Here is a 22,932-nt window from a genome sequence, read left to right on the forward strand (position 1 = left end):
AAAGACATATTAGCAATTAAGGATGAAGGAACCTCAAAAGATACAAGCTTGTGCATAGTGTCAATTGTTTAATTACAAGATGCATCTTTGATAGGAGGGCATAAGGCAATATTAAACAGCATGATAACATGATGGAACATAGTCTTAAATGTCTCTCCCGGCAGAACTGCAACTAGATGAATCCCCTCTGCTCCTTATGGCATCTGTCATTATTCTAATTATTTCTCAACAATTATCTGCAAGGTACTTGCACAATGATAATGTGTTTGTCCCTCATATAGATCAAAGAAGAGCTATTTTATTGTTACAATTTTTTTTTAATGATCTAATTTTCTCAGTATAGCGAACACACTAGTGAGGAAATCTACAGACAGAGATAGAATTTTACCTGCTCTGCAATTTCTAGTCTTCCAGAGAGATACCCAAGCCCCTCAAAGGTTAAATGACTTGCCAGGGTCACATAACCAGTATGAGTCAAAATTTTCTGCCTTCCAGTCTATTCCAAGCTGCCTCTCATCAATATAGCATGATTTATTTAACCATTTCCCTATTTTTGGACAAACTGTTTCTGTTTTGTTTATTCCAAATACATGTAATGCTGCTCTGAAAATCTTTGAGGATAGCTTATTTTTGTTGTCTTTGAGAATATGTGTGGGGTATATTTCTAAAAAGAGAATTATTAGTTTAAAGAGTATGGTTTCTATTGATATTTATACACTGTGCTACCATACTGCCCTTCAAAAAAAACTCTAGAAAGACTTTTATGATATTATGTAAAAAATGTGGGGGGAGAGGTAAGATATAAAATTAAAAATGAAATGCATGTTAACTATGATCAAAAGAGGAAAAGTTAATGAGAATAAATGGACAAAGAATCTGGAGCAAAACTTAAATTAATAGATTGAATTGGTATCAATCAATAAACATTTATTAATTGCTTGCTATGGGCCAGGGGATATAAAAAGAAGCAAAAGATAGACTCTGCCCTCAAGGAGCTCTGTTAATGTAAGAGTAAATAGTTACTAACCAAGTTTAGTTGTTTGTAGTAATGCCCAACATTAAGTTTTTAATAGGGATAGGAACTAGACATGATTTCATTAATATAACTGAAGTTTCCTATGCCAGGCAGCACCTTTCTTACTATAATCTTAGAGTTACCTCTTAGAGGTATCTTCAACTCAGAGGTTGTGACTTACCCAGGGTAACATAGCCAGTATATGTCAGAGGTAGGACTTCAACCCAGGTTTTCCTCACTCTGAGGTCAGCACTACCCACTACTTCATGGATATATCTTTAAATTTTTAATAAAACATTTTAATAAATTATGTCAATAACTGACCTGTCATCAATGAAACATGTACTTTGAAGTGTTTTCCCACGATTGGATATGAGTTTGTATGCACATATCCATACCCTTTGACCTAAACAGTCCCTCTTGGGGCCAATGACATTTTTCAGATGACTGAGGTTGGGGTGCATTGCATGACCATTATAGAGAATGGAGACCTGGACCATATAGGGTCATTACCAGTACCTTTGGTCCAATTTACATCAAACTCCAGTCATCTAATCTCACTGGCATTAAACTTGCTTCAGGAACTTTAAATGATCCATGATTTCATTGGTGTGAGCATTCTCTTCACCCACACAGAATAAAGCCAAACAGATCTAAAGATTTTAGCAGTCTTAAAACTCAATATGAGTCAGTCACGCAGTTTGGGGTCCAAAAAAAGGTCATGTGATCTTGGGTTTTATTAAGAGAGGCAGAGATTCCAGGACAAAATGGTAATAATCCCACGTGGTCTCTACCCCAATCAAACCTCATCTGGAGAACTGTGTTTAGTTCTAGGTACCATATTTAGAAAGAACATTGATAAGTTCTAGAGGGTCCAAGGAGGGCAAACAAGTTAGTGAAAGGCTTTGAATGGATGTCATATGAAGATGAATTGAAGGACCTGGAAATGGTTAACCGGGAGAAAAGAGGAGTCAAGGAGCACATGACAGTCCTCTTCAATGTCCTCCAGAACAGGGATTAGACACATTCTTACTAGTTTCAGAATCAGGAGAAACAGGTATAAGTTTCAAAGTGGCAAACTTAGTGCATGAAATCTAGTAGGTTCTTAATGTTTTTTGAAGGCAAAAATAAATATTGACTTGCATTATGTACATAACCTGGCTTTAATGAGTAAACTGCTGTTCCATGAATTTTTGAAACCAACTACAATTACAGGGAAATTATATCAATAAAGTAGATCAAAATGCTAATTGTATATCAATTATTTATGGCAAAGAGAACACTTCTGTACAAAACTAGAAGGATGGCTTATAGATTGTTCTTAGAAAAGCAAGTAAAGGAGTTGGCAGATTTAGTTTTGTCATGCATACAAGGGCAACAAGAAACGTTATTTCATGGCACACATGCCTATCTCATATTGTACTGTTCATGTTAAATATTTGAAGTATTTGAAGAAAGACCACCATGAAACTTATTTTACCTTTTGCAGCAACATCTCTTATAGAGCCAAAAGGAAAGAGTAACTCTACTGCAAAATTAAATCAACAACATATATTTGATATTCAGTGACTGCAATCTAAAGATGAGCATAAGTGAGAAAAGAAAAAAAATATTTTATAAATTAAGATTCAGAAGTACAGAATGAGAAAAGCCAAAGATTTGTAAACTTCAGAGACTTGTCATGTCTGTATGTTATGAATACTTTCTTCAAAAAAAAAAAGTTGTAAGACACTGGTCATGAAAATACAATATAGCACAACAAAAAAATGAAATGAATATGTATTACATAAAAAACAAAATGAAGCATAAAATCAAAATAACTACAAACAGACTCATTTAAAATAAGTTATTGTTGCCCCAAATAGGCAGTGGATGGAAGGAAGGACATTATGTCTGATTACAGCAATTTCATACCAAAGTTTAACCTATGTAAATTAGTTGTCATGTGGAGACCAAAGAGTCTAAATACTACCTTAGTCAACAAACACTTGAACTCTTTAGTGAGGAGAGAGATAAAGCAGCTAAAGGTGATACCAATTGAAACTACAAACTCATTTGTAAAATCTTAAAGAGAAAGATAATAAAAGAGTATGAACTATAACCTCACAAAACAGTAAGAAGTAGTGGGAAGAAAAAATAACTTATAGAAATTTAAAGAGCACTAGATTTGATATCATAAGTTTGGATTTCAAATCCCAACCTTGCTACTTATGTGACCTTGGGCAAATCATCTGAACTCTCTGGGATTAAGCTTCTTTATCTGCAAAATGAGGGGGTTGAACCAGAGGACTTTCGAGGTACCTTATAACTCCAGGTAGATGATCTTATACAAGCCTGTGGAGAGACCCAAATAACCAAGATCACTTGTAAAATGAGGAAGTTGGACCAAATGACCAGTGAGGTCCCTTATGTCTCTAGGTACATGATTTGATGCAAGCTTGGGGAGAGCCACAAAGAAGCAAGATCATTCTGGGGACATTTATGGATAGAGTTGGAAGAACAACAAATATATCAAAGATGGAAAGATATGTAAAGATCTTTATAACAAATTCTCTTCACCATGAACAACAGCAGAACTATCTCTTTGTCTCTAACATCATAGTAATGGACATGTTTCTGGGAGAAGTGAAAATAGCACCATAGAATATTAAAATGGGAAAAATAGCTGTACCAGACAAAAAAAAAGAACAAAAATGAAAAATCAAAGGTAAAGGAATGCTGCAGTCATCAATTTTGACATGAAGGGATTGATTCTGAATGTACCTTAGGAGAGGAAGATAAAAAAAATTCATGGGAAAAAAATCTCAAACATTATGAAAAAAAGGGCAAACAAGAAAATATTAATAATTACTGACTCATGTTACCTACTTTCCTATCTACATAATTTTTTTGAAAATAGTCTATATATACATTGAAGGGAATCACTGATAAGATATTAAAAGGGAGTAGGCAGCTTTTTACAAACAATTACACACATTACATATTTTCCATCATATAATTGACTGAAATAAATAGAGAATACAAGATCCTTCTGTGCTTATTGTTTGTTTACTATTTAAAAAGCATATAATTCAATAGAGCAAAATGCCTTAAATTCTCTATTCCGAGAAGGTGCCTCCCAAGTATTTGTCAAAATTACATGAGATTTCTTAAAAGATGCAAACATATAGATATTCTTTTGTGACAAACTGCTCATTATTAATATCAAGCATGGAGACATGAATTCTGAATATGATCACCATGATCACAGAGAAGCTTTAGAACAGATCAAAGTCCAACAAGGATTTTCTATAAATGAAGTCCTCTAAGTGCTTCTGTTTGAAGGAAACATTGTATTGATTAGGTGGTCCTAGAACACTGCTTCTCACTGTTTTGTAAGGTTGTGGTTGATAACTTCTAGGATCTTTCTCTTTAAGATTTTACAAATGAGTTTGTAGTTTAAGTTGGTATCACCCTTAGTTGCTTTATCTCTCTAATCACTAAATGACATCAATAATCACACTAATTGGACTAATTATCCTTACAAAAAAAATTAAATATATTAGTCTGATGAATAATCTATAATACTCATTCATCAGTACACATTGTCTTTGATATAATAATAATAATGACTAGCATTTAGATAGCCCATTGGGTTTGAAAAGTGCTTTACATATATTATTTCATTTAAGCCTCATAATAACCTTGTGAGGTTGGTGCTATTATTATCCTCATTTTACAAATGAAGAAACCAAGGCTAAAGAAGGTTAAGTGATTGGCACAGGGTCACACAGCTAGTAAGATTCAAATTCAGGTCTTCTTAACTCCAAGGCCAACATTCTACCCATTATTTGGGTAGAATGCCTATTGTCTGTGGTAGATGCTGAAAATGGACTAAAAGCTGGGCCCAGAATTGAACTAGAAGAGGAAAAGAGCAGTTTGGATCAGTATTGGGGAACCATACGGTTCTTTTAATAATCCCCAAACTTCTCCTTAAAATAAAGTCCCGTGCCTTTTCAAGATGAAGGTATAGCTGCAAGCATGGAATACTAGTCTCCAAAAAACTGAAGATCATCCAAAGAGCAGTAGATGCAGATACATGACGGGCATGAGAAGGGTACTGTGTTACAAACAAGAAATTATACAAGAGAAGTGGTGTAAAGCAAAGTTTCTTAAACTTTTTCCACTTGCAGCTCCTTTCTCCACTTCCAACTCCTTTTCTGGTTTTGGCAGCTTTCGGTGTTATTGTTCAGTGGCCTGAAGGCCTATACAGTGCAAAGTGCACGCACACGCTTTGTGTTCAGAACCAAGGCTGCAGTGAAGTTGCTTGATGCACCATGGGCAAGTGCTGCCAGAAACACTTTGGATTCGTTACAGATTTGATTTTTAATTAATTTTTGGTTGTTGTGCTTTCAGAAGCCTTTTTACTATTGCCAATATGAGGTCACAACCCATAGCTTAAGAAGTACTGAAAAGGATATTATAAAAGAAATGTATGATCAAAAAAAGAAGAAAATCTGACCATGCAACAAGATCAAGGGATTACCAATGGAAATCCGACCTGTTAGACCAGTTTCATCACAAATTGAAGAAAACTCAAGGAAGAGCTCCAACATATTAGAAGGGAACCCTATGGTTTACTTATGAGAGGACATGGATGAGAGTCACACAGGAAGATCATTGCTTTTAATTAGGAAGGATCAGTGAACCCATTGATGAGATCAATGATCCATTGTTATACTGGAGAGAAAAATACACCTTCCCGATAACACATTGAGTTGAAGATCATTGATAGAATTTGCTTCCTTTGAATTCTCGTCAAATTTTATTTGTACCTTTTCAATCATAAGACCATTAGATTCAAAGTTTGAAAGCAACTTTAGGGATTATCTAGCCTGATCACTTCATTTTCAGATAAAGAAACTGGAGTTTGGAGAGGTTAAGTGACTTTCCCTAGGTCACACAGATAGTAAGGAGCAAGTTATTCTTAACAAGGGCCCCAGACTCCAAATTCAGCATTTGTTCCATTACTTATGCTGTTATATGTTTTATATTATAGTTACAGTGTGAGATTAAAAATGCCTTTAAATTAGTGACATTTGTCTTTGCATGAAGCATTTCCACTCCACATATTGCTTAGATTAGTCACTTAACAAATGTTTGTTGAGTGATAAATGAACAAATGACTGAATCACTCTAAAATATCTCCAGTTTATCCTGTATGCATCCTGTTGACACATACTTATTTGCAAACTCCTCCAATTAGATTTTAAGCTCCATGAGGGCAGAGACAGTTTTTTGCCTTTCTTTGTATCTCCAATACTTAGCACTATGCCTGGCATATAGTATGTGCTTAATAAGTGCCTGTACATTTGATTTGATTGAAAGGAAAAATTCTTATGAAGTTAGTAGAGCAAAGGTTTTGTTATCTCCTGTTCTAACTTTTCTGCAAAGATTCAGATCCACTTCCCTAACTTTCTATTAGACATACTCATTTGCAAGTTCTACCACTTCAAACACAATATCTGCAAAACTCAATTTCTGATATTTCCCGCTAAACCTACTCCTCCTTCAGATTTTTCCATTTCTGGCAATTTCAACCCCACCACCTGTGTCTGAAAACTTAATGTTATCTTTTGACAAAACTCTCCATCCTTCCTTCCTATAAGGTGCTAGTAATGGCTTCCTTTCCCAACTTCAAATTCTTGACTTTACAATGATTACAATATTGTATTCTGACTCTGATACTTACTAGCTGTGGGACCCTAGGCAAGTCCCTTTACCTCCCTAAGCTTCAGTTTCTTCATCTGTATAATGGGACCTCACATAGGAGATCATCTATGGAAGGCATTTGGCAAAATCTGACATGCTATTATTATTACTACTATAATAATCACCATCACCGTTATTATATTCAAGGAAGACATGGGTTCAAGTCGTATTTCTTATACATATTGTATGATCCTGACAATGAATCACCTAGCCACTCTATAACCCAGGTCAGCTGCTGATGGGTATTAGAAGTATTCCTATACCAATAAAATCACAGGTTTTTCACACAAAAAAACCCCACATCTGTTCACTCTGAGAGAAATTGTTATGTTTGCATTAATAACCAATTATTAATATTGGGGCCCACATTTTTGTTTCTTTTTATTTCCTTATTTAAAGACTAGTTCTTCTAGGTCAATCAGTTTCTGAAGGCCAAGGCTGATGAGATTGGCCTGATCCTCCAGGAACATACTCTCCTATCTTGTGCAGGAACCCATCCAACTGGGAATCTAATCTAGGTGAACTCCTACCCATGGTTCAACTTAAATAATCTGGTAGAGATGGATTCTTTTGTCCAGACAGCTGGAGGCAGCTGGATCTCATGATAAAGTCAAGGTCTCAGCAGGAGGAGCAAAAGACCTTTGGTCCACCTCCTCATTAATATGTCTACCACATTATTGATTGTTTACCAATCAAGGTGGATTTCATCCTCTCAGCGACACCCATTTCTCCAAAGGTATTTAAACCTTCCATGGGATCTATTATGTCTTTGGTTGCCTTGAGACTACTGACCAACAATTTATTGATTATTTATTACCCAGAAACTCCATTTCTTGGGCCTTTCATTCAGCTTGATGCCTTCTTATTCCATTGCTGCCACCTTAATAAAGGCCTTCATTACTCTCCACTTCAAGTATGGTAAATCCTCCTAATTAGTATTCTTCCCTCAGTCTTTCTCTGCCCACTCCAGTCCATATGGCACACTGTTGTTGCAGTAATCTTCTTTATGGAGAAGTCTGAACGTGTTACTCCTCTCTAACTGTAACCTTTCAATAGCTTCCTATTGCCCTTGTATATATAAAATCTAAAATGCTTGGCCTAGTATTCTAGATTCTCTGCTATTTGGTACATCTCCAGGCCCATCAGCACACTCTTCCTCTCCTTTCTCCAGTGTTCTTCTCCCTCCAGTCCACATCCAGCTAAACTGGCTTGTTTATTCTCTGCCTTCCTTCTGTCTCCATGCCTTTGTTCATATTATTCACTATTCCTGGAATGCCTTTTGCAGGTCCACCTGTTGAAGTCCTACCCATCCTTCAGAACCTAACTCAGACAGCATCTTCTCTGGGAAATTTTCCTCAGTCCTCCAAAATAAATGACCTTTCCACCCTCATATCTCTCACAGCCTCTTAATTGTATTTCTTTTGTGCATTTATTTTGGTTTATTTTGTGTTATGTTTGGCACAGGCTCATTAGTTTTTCTATTTTCACCAGTGCAATTAAATAATTTTTACATATTCAATAACTTTCCTGAATGGACCTGAATTGAAAATCATTTCTTGTAAGTGAAGAAGCAGAAGCAGATCCAGAAACCACCAAAAATCGGGCCTAGGACAAAGGGCTACAATCTAGTTGCAGGCAAAATTATGGAGCTGGCAAAGTATATACCATTAAATCTCTCCTTTGAATTGCTTGTTGGCCTTCCAACCAAGTGCCCTCCATTCCATAAAAACTCATTCAAGTGTCCTTTATCCCATTAAAAATTCATTTATCCTGGCTTTATTTCCCCCAGGCTTCTGCTTTCAGCTAATTTATCCACTAGTGCCTCAAAGATTTAAGGGTAGAAGGGAGCTTAAAGGTAACTCTAGTCTAAATCCCCCATTTTACAGAAGAGGAAAATGAGGCCTAGAAAGGTGAAATGATTTTCTTTAGGCCAGGATTAGAATCCAGGGCTGTTATGACATTGTTTCTTAGTTGCAAATATGCATTTTAATAAGTTTCTCTTGAAGACAAGATTGTAGCACTTTCAAACACTATGTCAGGTGGTCTTTGGGGTACATTTTAAACAAGAGTTCTTTACCTGGGGTCCATGCATTTAAAAAAACATTTATAATTATATTTCAATAGAATTTCTTTCCTTTGTCATCTTAGGTATTTTATACATTTAAAAACATGATTCTGAGAAGTGGTCCCTGGACTTCACCAGACTGCCAAAGGGCATACACAAAAAAAGCTTAAAAAGTCTTGTTCTAAAGTGACAATGTTTTGATGATTTGCTATACAATCAAAGAATTTAAGAGTTGGAAGGGACCTCATTCCCACTTAATCCAACCCCTACCCAAAGAATATCTCTGCTCTAACATCCCTAACAAGGGATCATTCATTCAGCCTCTATTTGAAGACCTCCAAGGTCAGAGAATCCGCCACTTCTCAAGGTGACCCTATTTGACTGTGGTACAGCTCTAATTGTTAGAAAATTTTTTTAGATATCAAGCCTAAATCTACCTTTCTTGCAACTTCCATCACTTTCACAGAATTCTATTTAAAGAATTTATTATAAAAAAAATAATTTCTTATTTCCAGTGACAACACATTCAGGAAAAGATTGAAACATGTCAGATCGACTGAAAATATTCAACCCCGTCCAAAATATTCATCAGTAGGGTTGCAGGTTTGCCTCATTTTTTTATAAGCATGTTGCTATGGAAAAAGTGCTGAATCTCTAGCAAGAGTCATGGATTCAATAACCCTGTCCGTCAGTTATGACCTGTGAGATCTTAGGTGAGTCACAACCTTTCTGATCTTTATTTTCCTTTGAAAATGAGGGAGCTGGATTAAATAATGACATCTAAGTTTCCAATTCAAAACCTATGATCCTATATTAGATGCTTCTAAAAAGTTAAATGTAAATACTTTTTTTACTACATAAATTTACTGTTAAAAGGAATCACATTGCAAGTTCTTTTGTAGATATGCATTTGCTCCCTAATTTATCTTTTTATATGACTCTAGATTTTAATTAATTAGATTTGCTGAAAATAAGGCAAATGTATAAAATAGGTTCTAATGATTAAATTTTCACAGAAAAAAAAAAATCTCACCTCCCTCCATTCCTCCCACAGCAATTAAACTGCATGTACAATTTATTGCTCTCTTATGTAAAGGGGCTTAGGAACATCCATACGTCTACCTGTCTATCTATTCACATAAACATTAAGCAAGGATTTAATTAATTTAGTTTTTCCTCTACATTATAAATACTAACTGAGTTACTTAAAACCCAGGCTAATGCTGTTAACCGTAATTCTTCAGGCCAGTTCCTGAGCAGTTTTCAAAACCAAAAACCAAGGTTGCTAATTTCTAGTTTCCAGCTTACTGACGATATCAAAAAACAAGGAATGACATCAGCGCTGTCTCGCTGCAAACAGAAGTCTACAGAGGCCCATGGAATATGCCATCCCTGCCTCCAGGCTCTTCATCACTTTTAAAAGCAGGGACAAAAAACCCTATTAATAATTGCTATTTCACAAAGCTAAAACCATGTAAACAAAAACCATACGATCTGCCCCCAATGTACAATTTGCTATGAAATAGGTCATGTGAATCTGAAATCATGTTTGAAAAATTCACTTTTGGCCAAATGAAGCTTTTCCCTAAATGCTAACAACACACCCCTAAGCAAACCAACAATAAAATGAAATCTTTATTTCGTCAGATCCAGTCTACTGAGCTCAGACAACAGTTTTGGCATTTTGAGAAATTACTAGAGTGAAATTTTCTCCCAAATGGTTTGCCTTAGTCCAGACTGTAACACCACTGCCCCTTCTGAATGAAGTTTCCTACCCCTCATCCTGACTCTCTTTGAGCAAACAGCACTTTCCATTATTGGTGCTAATTCCAATGCACTGCAACTTTTCTAATAGCACTCCCTATCTCAGTTAAGATGGAAGTTTAGGCTCATCACCAAAGAAAAAATTTTTTTAAATAACCCCAACTCATTCTTCAGTGCACCAAGGAATGAATGAATAGTGAAAAGCTACAGTTGCAACACACAGAAGGATGCATCCAAAAGCATTCAAAATACATTTTCAGGACAAGAAAAAAACACACAGAGATCTTGAATTCAGAGAGAATTCCCCAAGGTGTCTTTAGGATGAAGCTATTTTTCCCCCTCCACAGGAAAAAAAAAACAGGAACATTTTTCATACCAAAATAAGGTGCACCTTTGCCAGTTCCAATCAAGGAAGAAGATAGAATGAGGGCAAGTCCAGGAAATGCTGGTGCTTGGTGAGTTTTTTCACTCCCTCCAAGCTGAGCACAATCAGGAGCTGCAAGTGAGAAAGGTTACAGAGTCCTCCCTATAGCCCCTGTCAGATTAGTCAGGGCTCCACAAATGTTCAAACCCAGCTTCCAAGATGTGATTTGCAATAACACTTAGAGCTAGTGCTCGCTGCCAAGGAAGCCTATTAGCAAATCAAATGCGCATGTCCTTAAGTAACTAACATTTCTTAAATAAAAACAGATTGCAACTTCCTTACCTTAGAATTAGAAAACATGGCAGTTTTAGAAACAACAACAACCAAATAAACAAACAACCAAGAGACCAGAAAAGTTTGCCCAACTGCAGCGGGGGCCCTGCTCAATCCCCTGCTCCCCAGGGAATTAAGCATCACATTCCAAGCATGTCATCAGAACAATGAAAGGTGAATGTTGTGCAAAACAGTCGGGGACCACTCGGTGATGACGTCATGTTTCCCTTATATGGCTCATTATTGTGCAGATTTCCTCTCGGTCAGTGAGAAGGGGAGGAGCTCCCTCCAGGACAAGCCGCAAGCAAGTTCCCTGAAACTGCTCAGTTCTTAAGAAAATGCACATTGGAAGGAGGGATGGGGTTGGTAGAGGAGGTGGGGTCTGGGAGATAAAGGAAGGAAATGCAGAAATGTCAGCTTTTCTCCTCCCTGTTTTTTTTTTTAATTGACTGAACTCTAGTTATTTCTATGAAGCACATACTTGCATTTAAATAACAACCGGGTGCTTGGCTCAGACCAACATTCATCCAAGGACTTCAAAAGTTGACCAAAGAGAGAGGTTTAGTATTAAGCAAATCTAAATTGCAACATGCCTTGGTGCTAATGGCTAGTTGAATATAGGGATCCTTTGGTTTTAGATATTGTTCTGTACTAAGAAATTCTTTGAATGTGGCAAAAATGTCCTACATTTGTATACCCATCTCTATACATGAGACTAAAGGCTGCTGAATTTTATGTGTTCTCATCCATTTCCCAAGTCTCTTTTCCTATCCAAACCTTTTTCTCCCCGGGTTAATAATTCAGTCAAAAAAAAAAAGTTGTAAAACAACTTAAAAGGGTTTCCTTCTGAGGCACCAAGATAGAATACACATTCAGTTTAGCATTAAGAAATTCCATTTAGGTTACCTAAACTGGAGGCTAACTTTGGTTAAGTGAGCCACAGGAAAGATAACGATTGTGATGGTTTAGTTGATATAATTAAATGTTTGTAAAGCACTTTGAAGTTCTCCAGTGAAAGGAATTATATAAATGTTAAAGCTTCATGCTATGGAGTGAAAACTGATAAGGAAAAAAAAAACTAGAGATACTTTATGTCATAGGATGGTAGATTTAGATTTAACTGGAAGTCGCTTAAAAGATCTTAGAGTCCTAACCCCCTAATTCTACAAAGAAGAAAACTTCTCTATATCCCTTGTTTTGGATCTTAGCTTTCTGCAGAATTTGCATACTAAGAATATTACATAAAAACCAACGAGGTAGTACAGGATGCATTTGGGGTAATTTTGGTGTTTTTAATTTTAATTTTCCTGAATTATATATAGTGATTGTCTTCTTGAAGTTTAAGATAGTTATAGATATATTACCACATTATATCAAGTTGAACTTAGTTTCATATAAATGAGAACAAGAATTACAAATTTTTATATTTAATACATCTTTTTGTTCTCCATGAAATTAAATATAACTTGAACTAATCTCTGTGTGTATGTGTATATGTACGGGAAGAAATATCAAATTTTCTTTTGGGAAACATTCCCCCATGGTGGCTTTGACACTTGTCTCTAATTTATTGCATTGAAAAATCTCTCCGGAGCACTGAAATGTTGTGAATTGCCCAGTGTCATGCAACCAGTGTCTATTTGAGAGATGACTTGAACTCAGGTCTTGCTGACTCCCAGGCTGAATCTTTGTTCCGTATAGTATCCTGTCTCTTGGGAACAACTCACCTGTCATAATGGTAAGCATTTTACAGAATATACATTTCAAATCAAATTTTGACAGACATCATAGAGCTATAGCAAAATTGCTCTGTTTTTTCTCCCCAAAACTGTGATTTCTTACAAGAAAGGAGCTCCTTTTGTGGAACCTTCTCTACCAAGGCAGATCAATACCTTCTCTGAAACTTGGAGAGTCTCCTGGGAGTACTGAGGGTTATGTAACTGAGAATTATACTGTATTTCACTGCATAATCACCATACCCTGCTTTTTCCAGTCCAAAATAGGTTTGTGATCTTTCATCACATAATTGTCACATGGTATAAATCTTTTCGTCATGCTGCTTAAAAGGTAAACAGAGCAGCAATGTATTCACCGGAAGCATATGGATATGAAATTGTCTCTTGAGCATTGTGAGCCATGAGCCTAGAATTCTCAGCATGTGGAATTGTCAGTATATTTCCAAAAGCAGATATACAGTTTGTTTACAGCTCAGCAGCACTAGTGGTATTGTCATTCAGTCCAATGAAGAGTTCCTATGAGCAGTTAGGCGAAACTGTTATGAGTATGTCAGGTGATAAGGTTAAGACTTGCATCTTCCCAATTTTAACATATGTTAACTAGTATTCCATGTATCCTAATCTTGCACCAAAGACAATTTAGTAATATATGATTTTAAAGTAATAGCAGCACACAAAAAAACTTCATATAATGGTTGCATCCCACTTTTTTGCAAAAAAAAAGAGTTTGCATAAAATCTGTAATGATTTTCAGTGAAATATGATAACTTGCCCAGGCTCACACCCTTAGTATGTAGTAAAGGCAAGACTTGAACCCTTGTCTTTCTGACTTTAAGGCCAGTTATTTCATTATTCACTATATCATAGTGCTCCACTGTAACAGTTATAAAATAACAAAGGAATGAAATGGTCTCCTAACCACTGGCTAGATTCTGGCAATATTCATAGATACACACACATATGTATGTACATATGTACATATATGCATACATACATACGCACACATATCTCTATCTTATAGAAAGTGGGGTTTCCTGGACAATTGTAATAACCTCCTACGCTTGTTCTCTCTGCCTTGAATCTTGCCATCCTCCATATGGTAGCCCAAGTGATTTTTCTATTGCACAGATCTTGACCATGTCATGCCCTTAAACTTTAATTCAGTAAACTTTAGTGGTTTCCCATTACTTTGGGGTTTAAATATAAATTCCTCTGGCATTCAAAGTTCTTCACAGTCTGACTCTATCTTAACTTTCTAGTCTTCTTATACCTTATTTCCCTCTAAATTCTATAGTTCAGCCATACTAGCCTATTTTATAATATGTACACCCAGCATTCCCTTTCCCATCTTTGAACTGGTTGTCTCCTATGCCTGAAAAGCACTCCTTCCCCACCTTTGTTTCTTAGAATCCCTTGTTTCCTCCAAGACTTAACTCAAGCATTTCCTTTCACATGAGGCCTCTCCTGGTGTCCCCAGCTTCTAGTTCCATACCCTCCAAACTTATCTTGTTTACTAAGATTTATATGTGTTTGTATATACCTGTATATGCAGATGTTGTCTCCTCTACTAAAACATAAATTCCTTGAAGGTAGAGATTCTGCTGTTGCTGTTTTTGACTCTCCCACGACTACCTAGCACAGTGTCAGGCACATAATAGCCACTTAAGAATAAAAAGAAGATAGAGTGTGCAATATCAACATCTACAACCTGATTACTTTAGACAAGCTTTTGATGCCAAAAATGGAACTTCAATTGATATAAATCAGTTACCACAAAGAAGGAGATCAAAAAAGCTTAGAAACCATCTGGAAATAAACACTTGATTTCTTTTGCCAAGAGGAAAAATATGACTTTGAAAGGCAATACCAATTTAGAATATAAAATTGCTTGTAGAATCTTAAGAATAGTGTAAGATTAGGAGTTGTATTGTCTCACAAAACTGTGGGAAGTGGTAGAGGGGAAAACAAGCTTATGGGAACATTGGCAAGAGATCTTTGGAAAGAGGAAAAGAAGTTGATGAAATGTGAACATAATCTGTTCAAAATTATGATAAAAATATTCTTTGCATAATGACAGTGGAATCACTGCATCTAAATATCACAGTCCCTAGTGTGCTTAATGAAGAAATAGAAATGGCAGTGAAGACAGTAAAGATGGGAAGAGTCACTAGACTATTGTTACTGACCTGTTCCAGTTGTGTCTGACTCTCTGTGACCCCATTTGAGGATTTCATTAAAAGACACTGGATACTGGATTGGTTTGCTATTTCTTTCTCCAGCTCATTTTACAGACAAGGAACCAGAGCAAATAAGGTTAAGGGACTTGCCCAGGGTCACATAGCTTGTAAGTTTCTGAGGTCAGATTTGAACTCAGGTCCTCCAGACTCTAGGGCTGGCATTCTATCCACTGCTACCTAGCTGCCCATGCCCATGCTACATCATATACACACATATGTATGTACACACATATTTTTATGTATGTATACACATACATATACTTACACACACATATATGTTTATATGTTGGAGGTGCATGCTAGAGATACAATAATTTTGAAAGCATTGAAGGATTAATTCTCAAGGTAACTAAAAGGAGGAAAAAATTACTATCCAAGAATATGATTTGGAAAACATCAATAAATATCATCCCATATGACCACTGTCCAATTACTACAAAATCTTTATGAGAATAACTTACACACATATCAAGGAGATCATTGATGAAAGTATGAGAAGGGAATGGACAGGTTTTCACAAATGATATTGGCCAACAAACTATGTGTATGTCATTATTAAACTGACTAAAAGCTGCAGAAAATACGGGATCCTACTGTATTGTTTTTTAAATAATAAAAAAATTCTTGATTCAACAGATCAATGAAGTCTTAAAGATTCTTTTCTAATAAGTCATTTTCCACGCATATGTTGAAATAACTCAAAATTTCTTTTAAAAAATAAAACATTAGAGATAACTTTATTCACTGAACTCTTGATTATAGACATCAAATGAATATAAAACATGGAAGGAAGGAAGACATATGCTTGCCAAAGGTGCTTGACCCTGCCATGAAGGATATCTGGCATGGAGTCCAAATCAAAGGTAGATTCACCAAAGATAACAAGTTTTTCCTAACAAAGTGCTGATTGTATCATGCCCTAGAATACTTCAAAGACCCTTTAATGAAATGCATAGTCACTTAAAAGAGTGTATCCTAATTATCCAAACAGGAAAAATCAAGTGAATGAAGAATACCTATTGTCTTATCTATGATATGCAGTTGGATGGACAGGACATAGAACTGGTCAATAAGTACACATATAAGTATGTAAGTACAGTAAGTACATATATAAACCCACACAAATCTTCTGCATTTCTATATATTACTAACAAAGCCCAACAGCAAGAGAAAGAAAGAGAAATCCCATTTAAAGCTAGAGTAGACACTATAAAATATTTAGGAATCTACCTGCCAAAACAAATCCAGGGACTATATGAACACAATTACAAGATACTTTTCACACAAATAAAGTCAGATCTAAGTAAGTAGAAAAACATCAGTTCCTTGGGGCAGGCCGAGCCAATATAATAAAAATGACAATTCTACCTAAATTAACTTACTTATTTTGTGCCATAACAAATTATCAGATAATTATTTTCTAGAGCTGGAAAAATAATATCAAAATTCATCTGGAAGAACAAAAGTTGCAGAATATCAAGGGAACTAATGAAAAGAAATGCTAGGGAAGGTGGCCTAGCTCTACCAGATCTCAAATTGTATTATAAAGCAGCAATTATCAAAATCACTTGGTACTGGTTAAGAAACAGAATGGTAGACCAGTGGAATAGTCTAGGTACTCAAGACACAGTAGTCAACAAATAAAGCAATCTACTGTTTGATAAACCCAAGGACTCCAGCTTCTGGGATAAGAACTCACTGTCTGACAAAAATTGCTGGGAAAACTGGATAACAGTATGGCAGAAACTAGGCATAGACTAATGTCTGACACCATACACAAGAATAAAGTCCAAATGGGTATATGATCTAGATATAAAGATTGATACTATAGACAAATTAGTGGAGCAAGGAATAGTGTATTTATCAGATTTATGGAAAAGGGAAGAACTTTTGACTAAACAAGAGATAGAAAGCATTATGAAGTACAAAATGGATAATTTTGATTACATTAAACTGAAAAGTTTTTGCACAACCAAACCCAATGCAACCAAGATTAGGATGGAAGCAGAAAATTGGGAAAGAATTTTTGCAACTAACATCTGTAATAAAGGCCTCATTTCTAAAATATATAGAGAAATGTGTCAAATGTACAAGAATACAAGTCATTCTCCAATTGATATATGGTCAAAGGATATGAACAGGCAGTTTTCAGAGGAAGAAATTAAATATATCTACAGTCATATGAAAAAATGCTCTAAATCACTATTGATTAGAGAGATGCAAATAAAAACAACTCTGAGATACCACATCACACCTATCAGATTGGCTAACATGACAAAACAGGAAGACAATAAATGTTGGAGAAGATGTGTGAAAGTTGGAACATTAATTCATTGTTGGTGGAGCTGTGAGGTGATCCAACCATTCTGGAGAGCAATTCGGAACTATGTACAAAGGGCTACAAAAATTTGACCCAGCAATACCACTTCTAGGACTGTATCCCCAAGAGATCATAAAAATGGGAAAGGGTCCCACATGTACAAAAATATTTATAGCAGCACGCTTTGTGGTGGCCAAAAACTGGAAGTCAAGGGGATGCCCATCAATTTGGGAATGACTGAATAAATTGTGATATATGAATGTAATAGAATACTATTGTGCCATAAGAAATGATGAACAGGAAGACTTCAGAGAAGCCTGGAAAGACTTATATAATCTGAAGTTGAGCAAAAGGAGTAGAACCAGGAGAACTTTGTACACAGCAACAACCAGAGAATGTGAGGATTTTTTCTTGTAGACTTAGAACTTCATTGCAATGCAAGGACTTAAAAAATTTCCAGTGGTCTTTTAAGGCAAAATGCCTTCCACATCCAGAACTATGGAATTTAATCGCAGAATGTAGCAGATTATTTTCTTTTGTATTACATTTTGCTTTGTTATATGATTTCTCCCATTCATTTTAATTCTTCTATGCAACATGACTATGGTGAAAATGTATTTAATAGGAATGTATGTGTAGAACCTATATAAAATTGTATGCCGTCTTGGGAAGGGAGGAGGGAAGTAGAAGGGTAGGAAGGAGAGGAAGGGGAAAAAAATCTAAGTTATATGGTAGTGATTGTAGAACACTGAAAATAAATAAAATTTAAAAATAAATACATATATGTTAGACATACACTATAGATGAACAATGAATTGTAAACTGAATTAAATAAAAGGAAGTAGTGAGGTGACTGGTTTGTTCTTAGGGAACTATGCTATGCTTTTAATGACCTAGTACTATTAACTGAACCAAAGATTCATCTTTGAAATACCAATGTATTTCCATGGATGGTATATATCTGCAAAGTATGAGATACCACAGAACTAAAGTTGAACATCAGCTAAAGGGCAATGTGGAGAAATATGGTAGATGTGTGTGGGCTGTAGCAGATTGCCAATGAAAAATGCTACAGGAAAAGTTGTCGTGAAGATATTATCAAAGAAATGATTCATTGGAAAAGGATGTAGACCAGTCAGCGAGAGTAAGGAAAATCTTATAGAAAATGTTTTTGCTTAATGGATATTCATATCATACCAGTAAGTCTAGAACAGGGGTGGGGCACCTGTGCCCTCTAGGACAATGAAGGTCCAGCACATTTCATGTACCGCAGCATGGTGGAAGATTTACAAGAAGATGCGAAAAAGTCACACAAGATGAGAAGGTAAAAAAGGGTTTTGATCTACTTCACTAGAAGAGGTATACATATGGATGAGATCACAGACCTATAGAAGTATCCAAGGATGGAAGAGTATGCATTAGAACTCCCATTTTCCAGAGGAGTAAACAGAGACTCAAAAGGCCACAGTGACTTGCCTGAGATCACATAGTTAGTTGGTAGCATAGTTGGGATTTGATGAAAGGTATTTAAATAACAACAAACCACATTACTGGGTATTTCCTTGTAATAGCCCTGTGAGGTAGGTAGTACAGGTATTAATATCTGTCTTTTACATATAATGAAAATTTAGGCTCAGAGAATATCAGAACCAGATTTTTCAACCTGATTTGCCTGACTATCTAGAACAATTTTTGTTATCTTGCCTCTTCAACTGCAATGTACATGCCACAACTGTGCCCACCACCAACCAAGTGCTATCATCATTTCAGCACCTGCACCTTATTGGTTGCTGTGACTGGGGATTCCCAGATCCAGCCTTTTTCTCAAAACCTAGCCTCATCATTTATATTCACTGTTATTACTTCATTAGGGAAATAAAACTGATAAGTTCATCTGAGTCCTAGAAGGCTATGGGAAAGAAGCAGTTTGGCAGATGCAGAGGGAGAGGTTACTGTAAGTGTGGCCAACAGTTCCTTTTGCCAATTTAGCATGGGCCCAACCAGGGATTTTGTTGCTGCCTTTGTTGTGGTGTTGGTGGGGAGTATTCTTCTGTGAGTGAGTGCTAATAGGGAGAAGGATTTCATGATGGAGAGAGATAGAATGCTGGGAAAGGTGGATAGCCACAAAGTGGTACAAGACTGTACACAGCCTTGCCTCCAGGAAGAAAAAGAGCAGATGTTGGGAGTCAACAAATTTTTGGCAATCTTGAATTGCTCCAGGGAAATCCGGGAGCTTTGGCAGCCTAACAGCTACATGAGCATGAAAAGAGGAAGAGGAAGGGGTGTGGGGAAGAAGATTCCCCTATTAGAAGAGAAGATTCAGATTGATGTGCAATAAGTGAAATAACAATAATCACAATAATAAATGACATTTCTAGAGTGCTTTCCATCCATTACCTCATTTGATCCTGACAATAATTCTATAAGGCTGATACTTTAAAGATTATTATACCCCTTTTACAAATGAGGAAAAAGAGGCTTAGAGTGATGGATGGACTTGCCTATCATTACACAAATAGCATGTGTCCGAGATGGGATTCAAACCCAGGTCTCACTCAAGTTCAAGTCCATTTCTATTTCCACTACCTCTCTAAGGCCATTTCACTTTTACAGAGCACTTTTCTTACAACAACACTGCATGGAAGGCAATATAATTATCGCTATCTTAAGATCAAGGTTTGGACAGTTTTATTAACTAGTGGCAGAGCTAGGACTCTTACTCAGGCTTTCTGACGACACATCCAATGTTCTTTCCATTGTACCATGCTGTCTATTCAGAGTAGCATGATGATTAATGATAGATCACAGGCAAATAGATCACAGTGGGACTAGCATCACCCTCCTCCTGGACAAGATGCTTCTCTTGAGCCTAAGTTCTCATCAGCTATTTGGCTCCCATATCACACTATTGACTCATACTGAACTAACTAAAACTGTGAAAACCCATGGATCTTTTTCAGACAAACTGTTATTCAATTATGCTTCCCCCTTCTCAGGCCAATTTTCTAGTCTATCAAGATACTTTTGGATACTGACTCTGTGGAGTTAAAATGAAGATATTTTCAAGCTGGCATAAAATACTTGAGGTTGGAGGTGGGGGACAGCTGTGGTGGCATAAAGGAGAGTCTATCAGGGGTGCAAATTTGCAGGGAAAGTGAAGCCTTTTGGCCCAGTAGGAATGGCAGAAAAGAATTTAAGGAAGAGATGGAGGGGGGTGGCCCAAGTTAAAAAAGAAATTCTCTGTCAAAAGGAGAACTCATTAGAAAGGAAGAAGAAGGATTTAAAAAGAAAGGCCTTTACAAGAGGAAGACAGTAAGGAAGATAAAGTATTTGGCAAGGCAAAGTAAGTAAGAAAACATAAATCAAGTTAGAATGAGAAGAAGGAAAAGAAGTTGTTTGTGGCTGTCAAGTTGTTAAAAACAGCGAAAAAGTCGATCAAAGTGGTTAATGAGAGTCAAGGAAGTAAGCTGTGATCACCTCAAGAGGTCTGAAAGATAAGGCCTGAGGAGCTCACTTTCAGTAGGTATGGAGAGTAGAGAGAATTTTGAAAAGCTTTGTACCAAGTGTGTGCAATGTTTGTCAAGTCAATTAGTATTTATTAAGTACTACTATGTGCCAGGCATTGTGCTAAATGATAGGGATATAAATTAAAGCAAACCACCCCCAAACAACACCAAACCAAATCAAATAAATAGCAGCCCCTGCTTTTAAGGAACTCACAGCCAAATGGTTGCTATCTATGCTTGAAATGAAGCCTTTTCTTTTCTTTTTCCACTTAACAGTACTGTATTTTTTCCAATTACATGTAAAGATAGTTTTCAACATTCACTTTTATAAGACGGTGAGTTCCAAATTTTTTTCTCCCTCCTTTTCTCCCCTCTTCTCTACCCAAGATGGCAAGCAATCTGATATAGGCTATACATGTACAATCATATTAAACATATTTCCACATTAGTCATGTTGTAAAAGAAGAATCAGCTCAAAATAAAAAAAAAAAACCATGAGAAAGAAAAAAAGAGAAAATAGTGTGCTTTCATCCTCATTCAGACTCCTTAGTTCTTTCTCTGGAAGTAGGTAGCATCTTTAATCATGACCCTTTTGGAACTGTCTTAAATCATTGTATTACAGAGTAGAGCTAAGTCTATCAAAGTTGGTTATCACACAATGTGTTGCTGTTACTGTGTGCAATGTTCTCTTGGTTCTGCTGACTTCAATCAGCATCAGTTCATGTAAGTCTTTTCAGGTTTTTCTGAAATCCACCTGCTCATCATTTCCTATAGTACAATAGTAATATGCCACAACTTGTTCAACCATTCCTCAATTGATGGACATCCCCTCAATTTCCATTTCTTTACCAGCACAAAAAAGAGTTGCTATAGATATTTTTGTACATGTAGGTGCTTTTCCCTTGAGACCTTTTCTGCTTCCTAGAAAAGAGAGAAGTGTTTTCCCACAGTCTATTTTATGAGGGATAGTGAAGAGTTCCTTACAAATTGAGTAGGGATTTAATATGAAAAAGAAAGAAGCAAAAGTATTTGAAAGAGAAAAGGGGAATCATGACCAGCATCAGGAGTTTGGAGAGCAGAAAAATGTTATATAAAAGAGGAGGGAAGGAAAAGAATGGCTGAAAACAAATTTGAGGTTTTCTGGGAAGAAGAGAAAACTAGAAACTTTTAGAAGGAAGCAGCTACTTTTCCAGGGAATGTAAAAGTAGATATACAAGTGCTACAAAGAGAGAGGTTATTCTCTAAGGGTCAAAGTAAGAACAGAATAGGGGCAATTGGTGATGAACGGGACTAAGCTACCTATGTGGTAACAGATGCGGGAAATGAAAGACTAGTTAAGAAGATGGCATCTGAGAATAGGATTTGAATTCCTGCACCATGGCTTAAAATATAGGAATCACAGACTCTTGGCCAGGGAGGAAGTATACCACTAAGAATATATTTGTCTAATGTCCTACAAATTGAATCAAAAAGACTTTAAACTGAAAAGGAAGGGAGAGGGAGAAACTTGCCTACATGTATATGTCCTATAAGGAAGTTCCCAGAGAATATAGCTATAATATAGGAAGAAGAATACCATTTGAGATACCCAGAACCTCAGAGGGGACAAAATCCAGAAAGAAACTAGTACTATATTGATAAACCATAGCCTCAAATCTCTATACACAGTACAATGTGTAGACAACAAGGAAGATAAAGTAGAGAATTTAATGCAAGGACGCCGATTGGACCTCTTAAATAACACAGAGATATGGTGAGGTCATATCCATTACTGAAATGTGGCTCAGGAAAGGTATACCTTATTTAAAAGAAACAGGATAGATTAAAAGAGATTGGGGTGA

The 22,932-nt window shown here is 36.2% G+C and overlaps 1 protein-coding gene across 5 annotated transcripts in view; it reads right to left on the bottom strand.

Annotated features, from left to right (window-relative positions):
- The window catches only part of FILIP1 (filamin A interacting protein 1), a 261,568-nt gene that overhangs the window by 53,163 nt on the left and 185,473 nt on the right, over nt 1-22,932 (bottom strand). The gene's annotated exons all lie outside the window — the stretch shown is intronic.

Source organism: Notamacropus eugenii, chromosome 2 (assembly GCF_028372415.1).
Source record: "Notamacropus eugenii isolate mMacEug1 chromosome 2, mMacEug1.pri_v2, whole genome shotgun sequence".
In the NCBI taxonomy this organism is placed as follows: Eukaryota; Metazoa; Chordata; class Mammalia; order Diprotodontia; family Macropodidae; genus Notamacropus; species Notamacropus eugenii.